Below are 16493 nucleotides of genomic sequence, written 5' to 3' on the forward strand. Positions count from 1 at the left end.
GACGATTAGGGCCATTATTCATTATTCGCGTCCTGTGTGTTTCTTTGTTTCTGTTACCTATGCTTAAAAAGGTTTCTTTTCCTTTTCCCTCAGTGAAGTCACCCTCATACATTCTGACCCCTGCCGTAAGCCTTGCCACAGGTGTAGGGAATAAAAGGTGGGAGACGCCCAGGGCTGGCAATCTAGGTGAGAGAGACGAAGACGCAGGTGTCTCCGAGGCAGGTGGGAGAAGTCACGAACGGACAGGCAACGTCCCTGGAAGGCAGGGGCTGGAGGCCCTCACCTCTAGGACAGGGGTGTCCCGGGGGCCGACCAGAGCCATGGCTGACCTCTGGGGCTCCCCCCGGACCCCTCGCAGAGGCCCGTTTCTATGGACTCCTTTTTAACCTGCTTCAAACCCCGACAGACACACTGCTGTGCCATAAACGCCATCGCCACACAATGCCAATGACAGGTTTGCAAAAGAGGAGGAAGTTAATTGAGGAGGCAGGGGCAGGGAGAGAAGAGAAAAGACCACTTAGGAAAAAAGCAAAAATACGTGTCAGGAAGAATTTTGGATTTCTTTTTGCTGGAGGAAATTTGCAGAAAGCGCACGAGCAAGCAGTCATTGGAGACCATAGAGTGACACCTAGTGGACACTTGGGGAAGTACTTCCTGCGAGAACCTGGCTCCTGCCCTCATCAGGTGTTTGTTCTGAAAGGTGGGTTGAGAGTGCTGGGGACACCAAGTACCAGGGAAACCTGGGGCCGATGCCACTCTCCCAGAGCTGGCATCATCCCCCTCTCGGAGGAGCCTGGAAAGAGCACGGGGTGAGGATTCTGAATCAGTCCTGACTTACACACCAGCGAAGGGACCTGAGTCCAGAAACCTCAGCTTGCAGGGACCTGGAGTTTGTCAGTAGTGGGGAGAGGGCTCTTTTTCTGCTCAACGTTCTGTGATTCTTGTCCTCTGCTGGCATGATTCAACTTGCCCCCATCCCACCACCCACAGCCCCTGTCTCCACTGCTCCGCCTGCCCTGCTGCAGAATCGGAGTAAGCTCGGAGGAAAGGCACTGTTTCAAGGCACTCAGAGGACGAGACTCCATCTTTAAAGCTCTCTGTATAGCCCATGGAAACCCTGGTGGTGTACTGGTTAAGAGCTACGGCTGCTAATCAAAAGGTTGGCAGTTCGAATCCACCAGGAGTTCCTTGGAAACTCTATGGGGCAGTTCTACTCTGTCCTTTAGGGTCACTATGAGTCAGAATTGACTCGATGGCAATAAGTTTGGTTTGGTTTGGATATAGCCCATTGAGGGCAGTGGTGGTTCTATGGTAGAATTCTCTCCTTCAATGCCTGGGCTTGATTCCTTGCCAATGGACCTCGTCGAGAGCCACCACCCGTCTGTCAGTGGAAGCTTGTGTGTTGCTATGAGGCTGAACAGGTCAGTGGTGCTTCCAGACGAGGGCAGACTAGGAAGAAAGGCATGGCGATTAATTGACTTCTGAAAATCATCCAGTAAATCCCATGGATCGTAACAGTCCGATCCTCAACCGATCACGGGGATGGTGGAGGACTGTGCAGTACCGCTATGAGCTGGGGGCCAACTGGACAGCAGCTAAGAGCTTGGCTGCTGACCAGAAGGCCCGTTTGAATTCATCGGCTGCTCCTTGGAGACCCGATGGGGCAGCTCTATCCTATCCTGTAGGTTTGCTGAGTTGGAAGTGACTCAGTGGCAACGGGTTTGATTCGGTATAACAACAACATGGAGACTCGACAGAAGATTAGATCAGAGAATAGACGTCAAGCCGCAGTCCAGTGCTTTCCTGGTTGGGAAGGGCTCCGAAAAGGTAGATCAGGGGGAGGAGCCCTGGACCTTGAGGCAGGATTCCAGTCCTGTCTAAACGTAAGCACCTGTGGGGGGGCTGGGCGCTCCCTGCTCAGTGGTCCTTCTAGAAAGTTCTCCCTGCTCCTTTGTCAAAATCAACTTCTCTACAACTTCACCCCATTAGTCCTTGTTCTGCCTTCTGAAGCAATTCAGAATAATGTTTTTCTTCTCCTTTTCTTCTTTTTATGCAACGCCTGCAAACAGCTTTCATGTTCCCTGTAAATACTGTCATCTTTGGGCTAAATGTGCCCAATTTCCTTTGTTCTTTAGAGCATTAGTTCTCAACCAAGGCCAATTTTGTCCCCCAGCTGGGACATTCGGCTATGTCTGGAAACATGCTGGGTGTCACACCCGGAGGAGGGAGGGCTGCTACTGACATCTAGTGGGGAGAGGCCAGGCATGCACCCTACCGTGCACAGCACAGCCTCTCCCACACACACCACCACACACGCAAGAATTAAACCAAAAAAACCAAGTCTGCCTCTGTGGAGTGGATTCCGATTCATAGCGACCCCATAGGGCTCCCAAGGCTGTAAATCTCTACGGAAGCAGACTGCCACACCTTTCTTCCTTGAAGCTGCTGGCGATTTTGAATCACCAGCCCTTTGGTTAGCAGTTGATTGTCTTAACCGTGGCATCACCAGGGCTCCTTCAAGAAGAATTACTAAGCCCAAAATGTCCAGAGCGCTTGAGAGTTTCAAGATTTCTTGCCGTTCCTGGTCCCTTCTGTGGACACCCTTCATCTGTCAACATTTCTGTCACGATGTAGGACCAAGCTGGATGGGGTCTGCTTCTCCTTTTGGTCTCTAGATGCCATACTCCTCTCAGAGGAGCCTAAAGATCACGACAGCCCTCCTAGCAATCCTCTGCTCATGTGCTCAGTATGTCCTCAACGGATGTTCGTGAAGCACAAATGTGTAAGCACAAACGTGCATCATCCCTCCCCCCAAAAACAACCATTTGCCATCGAGTCGATCCTGACCCACGGTGACCCTGTGTGTGTCCGAGTAGAATTGTACCCCATAGGGTTTTCATGGTGGAAGAAGATTTGACCTGTCGGAAGCAGATCACCAGGCCTTCCTTCCAAGGTGCCTATGGGTGGGTTCAAACTGCCAACCTTCAGGTTAGTAGCCGAGCTCTTAACTGTTTGCACCACCCAGGGGCTACCAGACAATTAAATAAAGGATGTACATTACCAAGAAAAACAAGTGTTATTTTCACAACGAATATTGAGTAAAATGAACAGTTGTATCAGATGAATTCAATTTGAAATGACTACTATGATATAAAGATTTTTTTTTTTTAAATCATTCCTGTTAACAAAGGCACAGCGAAGCCCTGTTGAAGCCCTCCAGAGCAGGCAAAACAAAGAAAAAGGACGCTTTTCAAGTAAAATATGGAAGGTGTGCTCAGAGCTCCCCTAATTATATCTTGGAAGGGAAGCTTTGTCCTATTAACATTCGGGATCGTTTTTCACCAGCTCAGGTTACCCCCTTGAAGATTTTTAGGAAGTTTCATGATATGGAGACATTGTTTAAAAATTGGCTGCTTGACTTCTGCTAAGCAATCAGATACAGAGATCAGATCCGTTTCTGCCCACTTAGCTTGGAGCTTAGCTGGTTATCTCAGGCAAAATGAGTCTGCAACTTCAACTCGGACTTTTAAGAAGTGAGAAGGCTTAGCCTGCTTGTGTGTGTGTGGGTTTCACAAAGGATCCCCAAGGAAGCCTGGCTGCAGGCGTAGCTGACATATTCTGCGTTCATATCAGAGTATTTACGGAACAACAAATTGCGTTTTTGTTTTATAAACAGGAAGAAGGGGTGCTGGGAAATATACTTTTCTCCCATCCTTAGGTCATGTTCCTTTAAGTCATAAAACTCGAAAGGCAACTGTGGGCTACTCTTGCCCTACCCTGAAGGTTAAGCGTTTGATGGCTGAAAATATCATTAAAACTTATTGAAATGAAGTACACTTGGTTATGGACATGTTTGTATGCTGGGGCAGACTTTGGAGGCACATATTTTTATATGTGGGTCAAGATCTTAAGTCCCCCTCCTGTTTCAGAGCCAGGTCTTCATTCCTGGGGAAAGGAGTGTCTAGCAAGTAGGAATATATTATAAATCACATTTCTAGTGAGAATGACAAAGCTTAGTAACCCTTGCCTTAGGGAACCTGTCCAATTTGTCAGTTAAAATCCAGCCTTCTGATATAAAACGAGCCCATTCATGTTGTGTGAGGGTGAATTCCCCGCAGGAAGAATGTCTTCGGGGAGTTATCAACAATGCCAAGAACAGCAGTAATCTAGGTTGGAATGTGGGGACCTTGGTGTGGAAGGCTTCGGGCCGTTGCCTCAGTTTACCGCCCTGCCTGAAAGCACTCACCCACCAGGGGCCCTTCTCAGGCCCCCTGCCAGCACCAGCACGAGAGGATGGGAATGCAGGCTTCCACCCAGGGGAGCTCGTGCTGCTGAAAAGTATGACACAGGTGGGAATTTGTCGTTTTTACCAACGGGACACTGAAACTATCTAATGCAGGAAACCTAAACCAAGGTAAAAAGTATGTCATTGAAAGGAGAAGGTCGAGACAGCCCGCTTCTATCCGTATTTGGGTATGGATAGGCAGCCCTGGTGGCGCAGTGGTTAAGAGCTCAGCTGCTAACCAAGAGGTTGGCAGTTCAAACCCAGCAGCTGCTCCTTGGAAACCCTGTGGGGCAGTTCTGCTATGTCCTACGGGGTCACTGTGAGTCAGAATCGACTCGGTGGCAATGGGTTGTTTTTTTTTTTTTAGCTTGACTTTTGATTTTGAGATCTGTCATTTCATGATCCTGAAATATCTAAAGTTCTGGGAATGTGCTCAGTGGACCGCTTTGCCGACGGGCCTCATAGACAGCAAACGAAAACCCATCGCTGTGAAGGCGGCTCTGACTTAGGGCAACCCCGTGCGTTTCGGAGTAGGACCGCCCCACAGGGCGTTCTGGGCTGTACTCTCAACAGAAGCAGATTGCCAGGCCTTCCTCCCGCCGGGTGGGCTCTGAACATCAACTTGTAGGTTAGAGGGTTGTTGTTGTCAGTTGCTGTCGAGTCTGTTCTGCCTCCTGGCGGCCCCACGTGGGCAGAGCAGAACTGCTCCACAGGGTTTTCAAGGCTGTGACCTTTTGGAAGCAGATCACCAGGCCACTCTTCCAAGGTGCCTCCTGGTGGGCTTGAACCTCCAACCTCTCAGTTAGTAGTCGAGGGCTTAACCTTGGCGCTACCCAGGGACCTAGCCATTTACAATTCAGGGTGCTAATTAAATTCACCATGTTGCATGACCATCACCACCATCAATTTCCAAAATGCTCTCACCGCCCAAAACCAAAGTTCTGTTCCCATTAGGCAATACCTCCCCCTCCGCCTCCCCCAGCCCCTGGTAACCACTGATTTACCTTGGTCTCTCTGCACTTGCTCACTCTAGATCTTTTCACGTGAGTGGGATCATACACTACTTGTCCTCTTGTGTGGCTTCTTTCGCTCAGCACAACATTTCCAAGGCTCATCCATGCAGTGGCGTGCCTCCGAACTTCATTTCTCTTTACAGCTGCATAGCATTCCGTTGTGTGTATACATATCACTTTCTCCTTATCCGTTCCTCTGTTGACAGCCCTGGAGTTGTTTCCACCTTTTGGCCCTGATGCCCCACCACGCACTGCTGAGTGCTCTGCAAACATCGGCCTGTTTAGACCCCACAGAAACCCTGTTTGGCTGGCAGCACCATGGACCCCATTTTATAGACGCTCAAGCCCGCGTCCAGGCTCCCACTTGTTGGGTCTGGGATTCCAGAGGCTCCCCGGGGCCCAGCACAGGGGACCTTCTTGGAGCATGTTAACGGACGTGTGATTCTCCTAACTTATCCCCTCTCAGCAGAGGGAGACACCAGGGCACTGCCCATCAGCCGAGTATGAGCCTGGGTGGAGAACACTGGACCTTAAGAAGATTTTGGTTTTGGTCCCGCCCCTGCTTCTCCTGGCTGTGCTTCTTCGGGTAGGTCAGTGAACCTCTCTGAAACGAAGGAGCGGCCCCTCTCTGCCTCTTCTGGGGTGAAGGTGCTCTGTGTCCCTCCGGGCCATGGGCAGGGGAGGGGCGTGGTGATGCTCTCTCCACTGGCTCTGCCACCCTCCTGTACTCCGGGATTCCCTCCCAGCTCTTGGCCCCCATGAACGTCTGGTGGCCCTCAAAGCTAAGTGTGCTGCCACAAGGACAAAGCCCCTAGCTAACCTCATGGACTGCCCAAGGCCCCCGTTCTGGGACCCCCCAGGCTGCAAGCCCCCTTCTTTCAAAGGGGCGTCTCAGAGGGAAATCCAGACACCACCTTACAGCCAGCACCACCATGGCCCTCTTCTCACCCACTGCCCTCTGCCTCCCCGTGCCAGCACCTGCCCTCCACTGAGGCAGCTTGGAGGACAGGCCCTCCAGGGCCCAAGCTTCCTGACTAGGGGCCCCAGAGTCCAAGAATCCATGTCGCTAACCTGGTCCTGAGGGCTGAGGCATTCCTGCCCCCGCCCACCCTGAGGAGACAGAAACCTCTGGGGTGTAAGGAGGGTGCAGCGGGCCAGTTGCCCCCCCAACACTGAGGTCGTGTTGGCCTCTGCTCCCCTGGCTGTTGTAACATTAGCAACCCCTAGAAGTCCACTCTGGCCCTGTGCTCAACAGGCCTTCCAGGCAGGTGCTGTGGCTGTCCCTGGGGCACAGAGAGGCGGAGCGACTCGCTCAGGTCACACAGCTAGGAGGTTGCAGCTGCTGGAGCCTCCTGTAGGCAGATTGCACGCTCTGAGCCAGCATCTCTGCCACCCCAGGCCAGGCCCCCCAGGAGGGAAGGATCTTGGACACATTTTAGAGAGGGCGTTTGCAGCGCGGGGGCAGGACCAGGTGAAGGAGGGAGGGGTTCTGAGAAGGTGGTCTGGGGCAATGACGGGGGATAACCCGCTGAGGACAGGTCACTTCTCATAACCTCTGTGGCTGGTGGGGGCCGAGGAGAAAATGCTGGCTCACGGGGCCCAGCCAGGAGTAATAGGAAGCGGGCCCTCCCCGGTGTTGCAACAGGTCCTCCGTGGGGTGCCACCCTCCAGCCTTGGCCGGGCACCTGGCCGGCTCCTTCCCCCATTTGCATCAATGTACCCCAACACAGCCACTGCCACCGCCGTTCTCATCACCCCCTCCCAGCCCTACCCCATTCCCACGAAACCAGGGCACTGACAAAATTCGTGGGTCCCATCACGTGGATTTGCCTCTACTCAAACCTGTTTGCCAAACCAAATGGTGCTTTGTGATTAAGTCAAAGTATCCTTAATGCATTTTCCATTCTCTACAGAAACCACAGCCGCCAGTAAAGAAAAAAAAAAAAAAACTCAAAACACATGAAGCACACTTCTCTTGCCTGGTTTGCCATTTTCTTTGATCCATTAAAATCCGAGAGCTCACCCTTCTTCGTTGCTAGAGTGTGAGGCAAAAGGGGGATAATGACCCATAAAGTGGCTGTCCGAGTGTTTGCTTTGCGATGAAAGAAAACGTTTGAGGACTCAGAATAAAGAAGGAATATGTAAGTCTCTCCAGATCTCATCAATAATTATATTAATGAATTAATGATTGACTTGCATTTTATATGTCTATTTGCTTTACTATTCATAAGCATACATTGTTTCCTTAGTAACCCTGACATCAGACCAAACTTAATCTATCTGGGAATAAAGGACGCCCTCATTTTTTTTTTCTCAAGAGGAGCATACCGCTTCCCTGGCTTCGCCCAGTGTTTACAGAAGGAAAAGTGATGAATTGGTATATTCTCAAGGAGCCATTTTTCTTCTTTCCTTTCCTTCCCATTACCATTGAAATCTGACATCTGAAACACCTACTGTGTCAACATCTAATTCCACCACCTTCCTTCCCAACAATGCCTTTAGTCTTAATCAAATACCATTGCTTTCAACAATGTGTATCATTTATTTATCCGTATGTGTGCCATCAACTCCAAACAAAAATGTGCATTTATTTTCTCGGTTGACTTTGAAAACTTTAGTAATCTCATTGCTCAGGAAAGCTCATTGCTCACGTACAGGACTGTGTCGTAGACTCAGTAAGTGCTCAGTTAGGGCTGGTTGATGAGGATGGAAGGTTCTGGATTTACTGAGTAAAAGCTCACTTATCCACAATAGCTCAGACGGCAGCAAGCCAAATTTCCTTGGTGCAAATACTTATAAAAGAATTTGGTCAAAGAGACAAACACAGATGGCTAAGAAGAGAATGAATATAGATTAAGACTCACGCCAACTCAACAAGATTTTCTTTGATCAGTCACTGTTACCGAAAATACTCTTGCGAGACAATTTTGTAATTTTCCCGTTTAGGGACAGTTTATAAAGGAAATAGAAGAGATGGGAAGGAAAACCACCTGCTGTGGAACAACTCAAAGGGAAGGTGGGTGTTTTCCAACAAGCAGAAAGCTGGGCGGCAGGAACAGCTTTTTCCCCGTATCAATGAGCATCTTTTAATTTTTATTACTGTCCCCTTTTCTGCGGTAGCTGCCTTATCTTGGATTGGAGAAACACTGATCACATTCAGGAGACCCTGGGTGGTGCAAACAGTTAAGCACTTGGCTGCTAACCCTGAGGTTGGAGGTTCAAGTCCACCCAGAGGTGCCTTAGAAGAAAGACCTGGTGATCTATTTCCGAAAAATGAGGGATTGAAAATTCCCCAGAGGACAGCTCTGCTCTGACCCCACGGGGTTGCCGTGAGCTGCAGGTGGCTTCACAGCAGCTGGTGACTGCATGGCGGGCAAGGCTGGACTCAGCAGTGAGGGCGGCTAGAAAAAGAGCTGTTTGCGTATTCAGTCAGCCAGATGAGGACGTCCCAGAACACAGCCCTGGGCCTTGGGAGCCCGCGGTGAGGGGGACAGAGACGTCCAGGCGGCAGCATGGAGGAGGGAGCGGTTCCTTCTGCCTGAAGGGGTCCGGCGAGGCATCGCCTTACAGTGGTGAAGCCAGGCCTTGTGCAGGGAGACGGAGCAGGCGTTGTCTTACGGCAATTTTCAGATTCCAAAACTACCGCTTCCCGGGGCACATTAGAAAGTCCACTAAAGACAAATGGTTCACTAGTGTGTTGCCCCGTTCCCCCCACCCCCATGTTGGCTCCTCTTCCGGCAGCTGTAGACACCAATAAAGAGCCGACTTCTGAGATACACATTAGTCAGCTGGCCATAAGTATCTGGAATGGGAGTGTGGACCCTGCATCCAGAGGTTTAATATGATTGGAGTTACACAGCGAGAGAAAAGCAAGCTCAGCTGAGAATCACTCATGTCTCTGGTTACCAGGTGTGAGGGTTTCTGGTAAGTGGTGGGACCCTGAAGTATTAGGCTAGGAAAGTTAGAATCCTGTTAGTGGAACTGAGCCGGTCTGGGACTCAAACCACGAGAAACCACTCAAATTTTCCATTGTTTTACCAACCTGGCCCTGGCTTGTCTAAAGTTTGATCCAGGTTTTGAGGCACTGGTACTTTTTATGAACCTTGCTTGGCTTAAGTGTTTGTAGGGGAACTTGAAACCAACCAGTTGTGTCCCCTGCCATCTCATTTTCCAGTAAAAATTTGAGCAAGCCTTTTTATAAATTGCCCCCAGGTCAGGGCAGCTTACCTGCAGCTAGGTGCCTGGTGAACGGGCAGAGAGTAACAGTTGGCTCGAAACAGGGCCAACAACAATAATTGTGTTGTGTGGACGAAGAATATTGAATATCCCGTGGCCTGCCAAAAAAATGGACAAATTAGTCTTAGAAGAAATACAACCAGAATGTTTCTTAGAAGCAAGGATGGCGAGACTCTGGCTGGCTTACTTTGGACATGTCGTCAGGAAGGACCAATCACTAGAGAAAAACTTCACGTTTGGTGAAGTGGGGGGTCAGTGAAAACAAGGGAAACCCTCAGTGACGTGGATTGAGACAACAGTCAAAACAATGGACTCAGACATGCCAACGATCATGGAGGCGGCATAGGACTGGACAACACCTTATTCTGTTATATACAAGGTCACCATCTTGATAGCAACCAACAGCAACAGAGACATGGAGGAACTAAAGTTTTGCCAGCCTATTCTAACAAAACACTACCTAACTCTCTCCCTGTCTGACCTGCGCCCGCTAAGCAAACAAGGAAGACTTCAGAAGCTCTTGGAGCCAACTGCTGCTTTGCTTCTAAACTTATTTTGTGGTTCTTCCCACTTCCCCTCGCACCTCTGCATCCTCTCTGAAAGATTGCAACGCCTGGTTGATCACATTCCGGAAGACTTACGGAGACAAGTCAAAGGCGCTTGTTTAAGGCCACCCAGTAAATGGTACAGTCCCCATCTTGCTGCTGTTCCTCTCTTTGGGTTAAATCCATGTATTTAGGGGATTTAAAAGTTTCTAGACAGCTTGTTCTGATGCACGCCTGGAGAAGATCGCTACGCTTCCCCAACCAGCAAAGGCTGTTTACAGCTGCTGTCTGCTCTGTGCTCAGTACCTACTGTAGACAGGACCACAGGTTTGCCCTGAAATGCAGCGAGAACGCACAGGCCCCAGGCCCAGAACAAGCCCCAGTCACTTACCTCTGCTTTTCTCGGGACCTTTTCTTTTTTCTTAAAGACCCAGTTATGCAAACTTCAACTGTAGTTTTAAAAAAGGAACGGCCCAATGCAAACAAATACCATAGTATCTTGATTAAAGGGGAAAACCCCATCCGAGAACATGCATTTTTCTTTTTCCCCCAAAAGTTTTGAGAGGCACTGGAGGAGCCCTGGTGGCCACCACCCGTCTTTCAGGGGAGGCTTGCATGTGGCTATGATGCGGAATATGACAACGAATAAGGAAGACTGAAGAAGAATTCATGCCTTTGAATTACAGTGCTGGCGAAGAATATTGAATACACCATGGACTGCCAGAGGAACGACCAAATCTATCTCGGAAGGAGCACAGCCAAAATGCTCCTTAGATACCAAGATGGCGAGTACTACATCTCATGTACTTTGGACGTGTTATCGGGAAGGATAGTCCCTGGAGAAGGATAAAGTAGAGGGTCAGCAAAAAAGCGGAAGACCCTCAAAAAGATGGATTGACGCAGTGGCTGCAGCAACGGGCTCAAGCGTAACAGTTGTGAGGATGGCGCAGGTCTGGGCAGCGTTTCGTTCTGTCGTACGTAGGGTCACTGTGGGTGGGAACCCACTCAATGGCACCTCACATGATGCTGAACAGGTTTCAGCAGAGCTTCCAGACTAAGACGAACTAGGAAGAGAGGCCTGGTGATCTACTTCCAAAAAATCAGCCAGTGGAAACCCTATGGATCACAATGGCCTGATCCCATTGTGATTGGGGTCACCATGAGTCAGGGGTCTCCATGAGTCAGGGGTTGGCAGGACAGCAGCTACCAAATGAAACAAATAAAAAATTTGCAGAAAAGGAACCCAGAGCTCAGCAAGGCCCAGGGATTTGTCCCAGGTCATACAGCCAGCACAAGGCCAATTTGGAAATTAAACTCAAGTCTCTATGACTTCAAAGCATACACAATTATTTTCCATTTTCAGCTCTTACAGCAATTTATTATGTAAGGGCATTAAGTACAAATGTAAATATAATCAACATGACTGCTTCTTCGAACGCCTGTTTCTCACCAGGGTTGCCTTTGGCCAAAGACAGATGACATTAGCAACACCTTGAGACACAGCCGCCCTTCAGGAATCTAAGGGAATCTTTCCTAATTCAAGGTCATGTTGTTCTTGTTAGGCGCTGTCAAGTCGGTTCTGACTCATAGCAAATCTATGTACAACAGAATGAAATACTGCCTGTCCTGTGCCATCCTCATAAACGTTGTTATGCTTGAGCCCATTGTCGCAGCCACTGTGTCAATCCACCTCGTTGAGGGTCTTCCTCTTTTCCGCTGACCCTGTACTTTGCCAAGCATGATACCCTTCTCCAGGGACTGATCCCTCCTGATAACATGTCCAAAGTATGTGAGACATAGTCTCATCACCCTTGCTTCTAAGGAGCATTCTGGTTGTACTTCTTCCTAGGGTCATGAGGTCACAAAAAGATACTCCAATCCACCAGTGTGGCAATTTGTGTTATCAGACACTGACCCAGGAGGTGCTCACCTTGTGGGATGCCCTGTAGTTGTAGGATTTTGACTCTGGCTATGCTGCCTCCCCACCCTCATCCCCAGGGACCTGGTGCCCATGTGCCTGGCCAGGCTGATCCTGTGGCCACCTTTCTCCAGGGTAGCCTCAGTTAGTAGGAATCAGAGCTTACTGCTCCGCAAACCAGTGCTGAGCTGGCCCCTGCTGGTGTCTGAGGTATTTCTTGGCCCAGTCTCTCATCACGTCCTAGTTTCTGTGACTTTTATTTTCCAGGGTCGACCCTGAACTACACACTAAGGTAACTTCTTGAGACAAAACAATAGAAGTGCATTCTTGGTTTAAAGTTAGGTCATAATCTCAGGCTCTGTATCAGGCAGGAAAATAAACACTGGGCCACCCCACCCTCGCCGTGGAAGTGAACCTGAACACAACACCTCTCCTTTTGCAGCGCCTGTTGGAGCAATAACCATAAAAGCCAAACCCAGTGCCGTCGAGTCGATTCCGACTCATAGCAACCCTACAGGACAGAGTAGAACTGCCCCGTAGAGTTTCCAAGGAGCGCCTGGCGGATTTGAACTGCCGACCCTTGGGTTAGCAGCTGTAGCACTTAACCACTACGCCACCAGGGTTTCCTGGGGGGATAAGGAATCACTTTTAAGGCGGGGTTACCTAGAGGAAAATGAGACAATTTGCCCTTGACCCTCAAGGAAAAGACGAGATAGTACACTTTTCCAGTGGGGGCAGGGTATGGCTGGTGAGCGGTTTCTTCAGACCTTGGTCTGGTCTGATGGTGGAGGGTCACACCTGGGGCCGGCCACTCAGTGACCATGGACCTCCAGGCAAACTAGAGAGTCCTGGCTGCTTCTCCCCACACCGTCTCCTCCTCCTCTGCCTCTTCTGTCTCCTTTTTACTAATACTCTCTTATTTCTTGTTCTGTTAATCACTGTAGACTGAATCTCACTTCTGGTCTCTGAACATTCTTTTCTCAGAGTACCCTGTTCTTGTTTTACAAATGCAGTACCGTGTCCAATCTCTCTAAGGATCCTAACTAGAGGTTCTTGTGGTTGTTTCTGAAGCTTTCTCCCATTCCTTTAATTCTGTTAGTTCAGGGATGATTTTTTCTGTTAGTTTACTTTGGTCCCAAATATTGGAGGCTTCCCTCAAATGCCTGCTTTTCCTTGGCCATTTCTCACATATTTTGTAAGGTAGTAACAAGCTGATTCAGAGCTCAGGATGGGGGGGGCTAATAATTTTTCAGAAGCAGATCTCCAGACCTCTCTTCCGAGGCACCTCTTGGGGGGAGAGGGTGTTTCAGCTTGGAGCAACCAGGTATGCAGTGGCTTGCTAAATGTCGGTAAGATAGGAGGTTTTTTTTTGAGAAGGACTTTAAAAAAAATAATAGTTTGGGTTTTCAGTGAAAGTTTATACAGCAAATTAAGTTCCCATTGAACAATTATTACACAAATTACTCTGTGATATTGGTTACATTTTTTTTTGTTTGCGGGCGGATGCCAGCTCACCTGGGGTTCTCGTTGGTGGCTGACTGTTCTAGAAACTGACTTTCGGGGTTATCTCAGACAAACTTGTACTCAAACCGTCCTTCCCCACAGAGCTCTGTCGGCTTGGGTAAGTCACTAAATCTAAGCCTCGGGTTTCTCATCTCTTGTTGCTAGCTGCTGTCGAGGCAGCCCCCGACTAATGGTGAGGCTGTATATGACGGGATTGGATCCTTGCGATCCATAGGGTTTTCATTGGCTGATATTTTAGAAATAGATTGCCAGGCCTTTCTTCCTACTTCTCCTCATAAAGAGATAAGGAGCCCTGGTGGCAAAATAATTAAGTAAAAGTTTGGTGGTTCTAACTCACCGGCCACTCTGCCAGGGAAAGATGTGCCAGTCTGCTTCCATAAAGATCTGTAGTCTTGGAACCCTATGGGGCAGTTCTACTCTGTCCTATAGGGTTGCTATGAGTTGGAAGCTACTCAATGGCAATGGGTTTGGTTTTTTGGTTTGAGGGGAACTTGTTAGAAATGCAAATTCTCAGCATGGGTTCAAACCAGACTGAACAGGTTCAAAGCCCAGAATAATTCTAGTAGTTGCTGAGTGGCCCCTCTGCTCCCTCTGGTCTATGCAGGGATGGCAGTATCCAGGCCAGGGTGGGACTCATAGCCGTGCAGCTCACTAGTCATTGGACCACCACCAACATCAAGGGGAGACACCCCAGGTCTGCAGGACCCAGGGGACCCCGGTGCTCCAGGCCCCTGGTTCCTTTTATACAATGCCAAATCCCTTCTTTCTGGAGTTCTTTCTTTGTCTCCTGTACAGAGCCCCCCACAGACTCCTTCTCAGCCCTTCCTCAAGGACAAACCATGTGTTGTTCCCCCTAATTGCAATTTGCCTCATTTGCATGTGGCTTTTCTCATTATAATACCCGGGAACCTGCGGGGGCCATGTTGCCAGGCAACGGGGAGCAGCCTGCCCAGCTTGCTGGCGGTGGAGACCTGGAGCTTCCCCATCGGGGTCCAGCTGTGCTCCCGCCCCTGAGAAGGCAAAGAGCCTACAGTTTTCCCCCAGCTTGGCTTGTCATGTCTGCTTGTCCACGAGATTTTGTGATCTTTACAGGTCCCCGGACTTGCTCGTTGTCATCGGGCTGACACGGAGTTTGCAGCCACACCTGACGCAGTGAGCCCCTTTCTCACCATGCCACCCCCTCTCCTGGGCCGCCTGGGGTGCCTGGGGTGCTGTCGTTGTTAGATACCGTGAGCCGATCCCGCACTGTGGCGACCTCACGCGTGTCAGAGTGGAATTGTGCTTCCTAGGATTTTCAGTGACTGGTTTTTTAGAAGCAGATCACCAGGCCTGTCTTCCGAGGCAGCTCTGGGTAGCCTTGAACCTCCGATCTTTCAGCTAGCAGCCGAGCGTGTTAGCCATTCGCACCACCAGGGACTCCTGGGGAGGTTATAGTTTTTAGCCGCCGTCATGTCAATTCTGACTCGCAGCAACCCCATGTATGCAGGGTAGAACTGCTCCGTGGGGTTGTCAAGGCTGTGAGCTTTCAGAAGCAGGTCACCAGGCCTGTCTCCCGAGGCGCCTCTGGGTGGCTTGGAACTGCCAACCTTCTGGCTAGCAGTCGAGCACTTAGCTGTTTGTGCCCCCCAGGGGTGCTGAAGGAGGTGAGGGTGGCATCTCAGTCATGGTCACAGCAGGCACCTGTTGTCATTCTCCAGTGGGCCCCTGACGCGCACCAGGGACTCAGTGCGTATGTGTCGAGTGTGGTTGTTGCATCATCAAGCCCCGCGAGTCCCATCTCCTGCTGTGTCTCAGGTCTGCTCGCCTCTCCCAGCACCCTTGGCCCTGGGGACTGCAAGTGGCTTCTTCAACTCCCTCTCCCTTCTCCCTCCATTAAAAGCATGTATTTTTAGAAAAACTGGAAGCTCAGGGGCATCTAATTGAATGCTGGATTAACTCTAAACCTTGGTTCCTGCCACACTGTGCTGACTGCGGCCATGAGTCAGGGAGTGCCCCTCTATCGTGTCCACACCCCTGTCGTCTATGTCACAGCTCAACAGGAGAACTGGCCGTGGAGGGCAGGCCTAAGAGACGGTTTGTTGTTGTTGTTGTAAGCTGCAGTTTGAGCCTGCCGCCGACTCGTGGTGACCCCATGTGCAATGGGATTGGACTGTTATGCTCCATAGGGTTTTTGGACGTAGATCGCCAGGCCTTTCTTCCTAGTCTTAGTCTGGAAGCTCTGCTGAAACCTGTTCAGCATCATAGCAACACACAAGCCCCCGCTGACAGACAGGTGGTAGCTGTGTACGAGGTACACTGGACGGGAATTGAACTCGGATCTCCCACATGGAAGGAGAGGATTCTACCCCTGAACCACTGCTGCCCTAGAAGATGGTTAAAAAGCCCATAAATAATCCTCTGGCCACCCTGAGCCAGGCGTCGCATGTGTTTCCCTGTAGTTATTAAGCAGCTGAATGGCTTAATTTTCTCTGCAGACCCTGTAGAGGAAGTGTGACTATATTATGGAATTAACTGAGTGTGGGCAGGGAAGAAGGTCATTTGTGAGAGATGAATTTCAGGTCAAGTTTTTTATGAACTCGAGCTAACACCTACCTGGCTAGTCTAGTCAGATGTGGTTGCCAGATGGCAGCCATGTGGACTTTTCGGAATTGTCAGCATCTGAGCCCAACGTCCATAACAGAGCAGGAGTGGGGCGGGGTGGGGAGGCCCCGGAGAAGAGCCTTTAGGACAACTGCTCAGAGCATAAATGCAGTCTGCCTCAAATGACTGCTACCTTGTAAGGCCACACTGCAAAAAGCGGACCCCATTAACACTTCAAGGGCAAATACAAACAAGAAAGAAATAAAAAGAAACGGTTAAGGCACTCAGCCGCTAACTGAAAGGTCTCAGGTTCAAGTCTACCCAGAAAGGTGCCTCAAAAGAAAGACCTGCCCATCTGCTTCCAAAAAATCAGCCACTGAAAACGTTACGGA

This window comes from Loxodonta africana, chromosome 4, assembly GCF_030014295.1.
Source record: "Loxodonta africana isolate mLoxAfr1 chromosome 4, mLoxAfr1.hap2, whole genome shotgun sequence".
Lineage (NCBI taxonomy): Eukaryota > Metazoa > Chordata > Mammalia > Proboscidea > Elephantidae > Loxodonta > Loxodonta africana.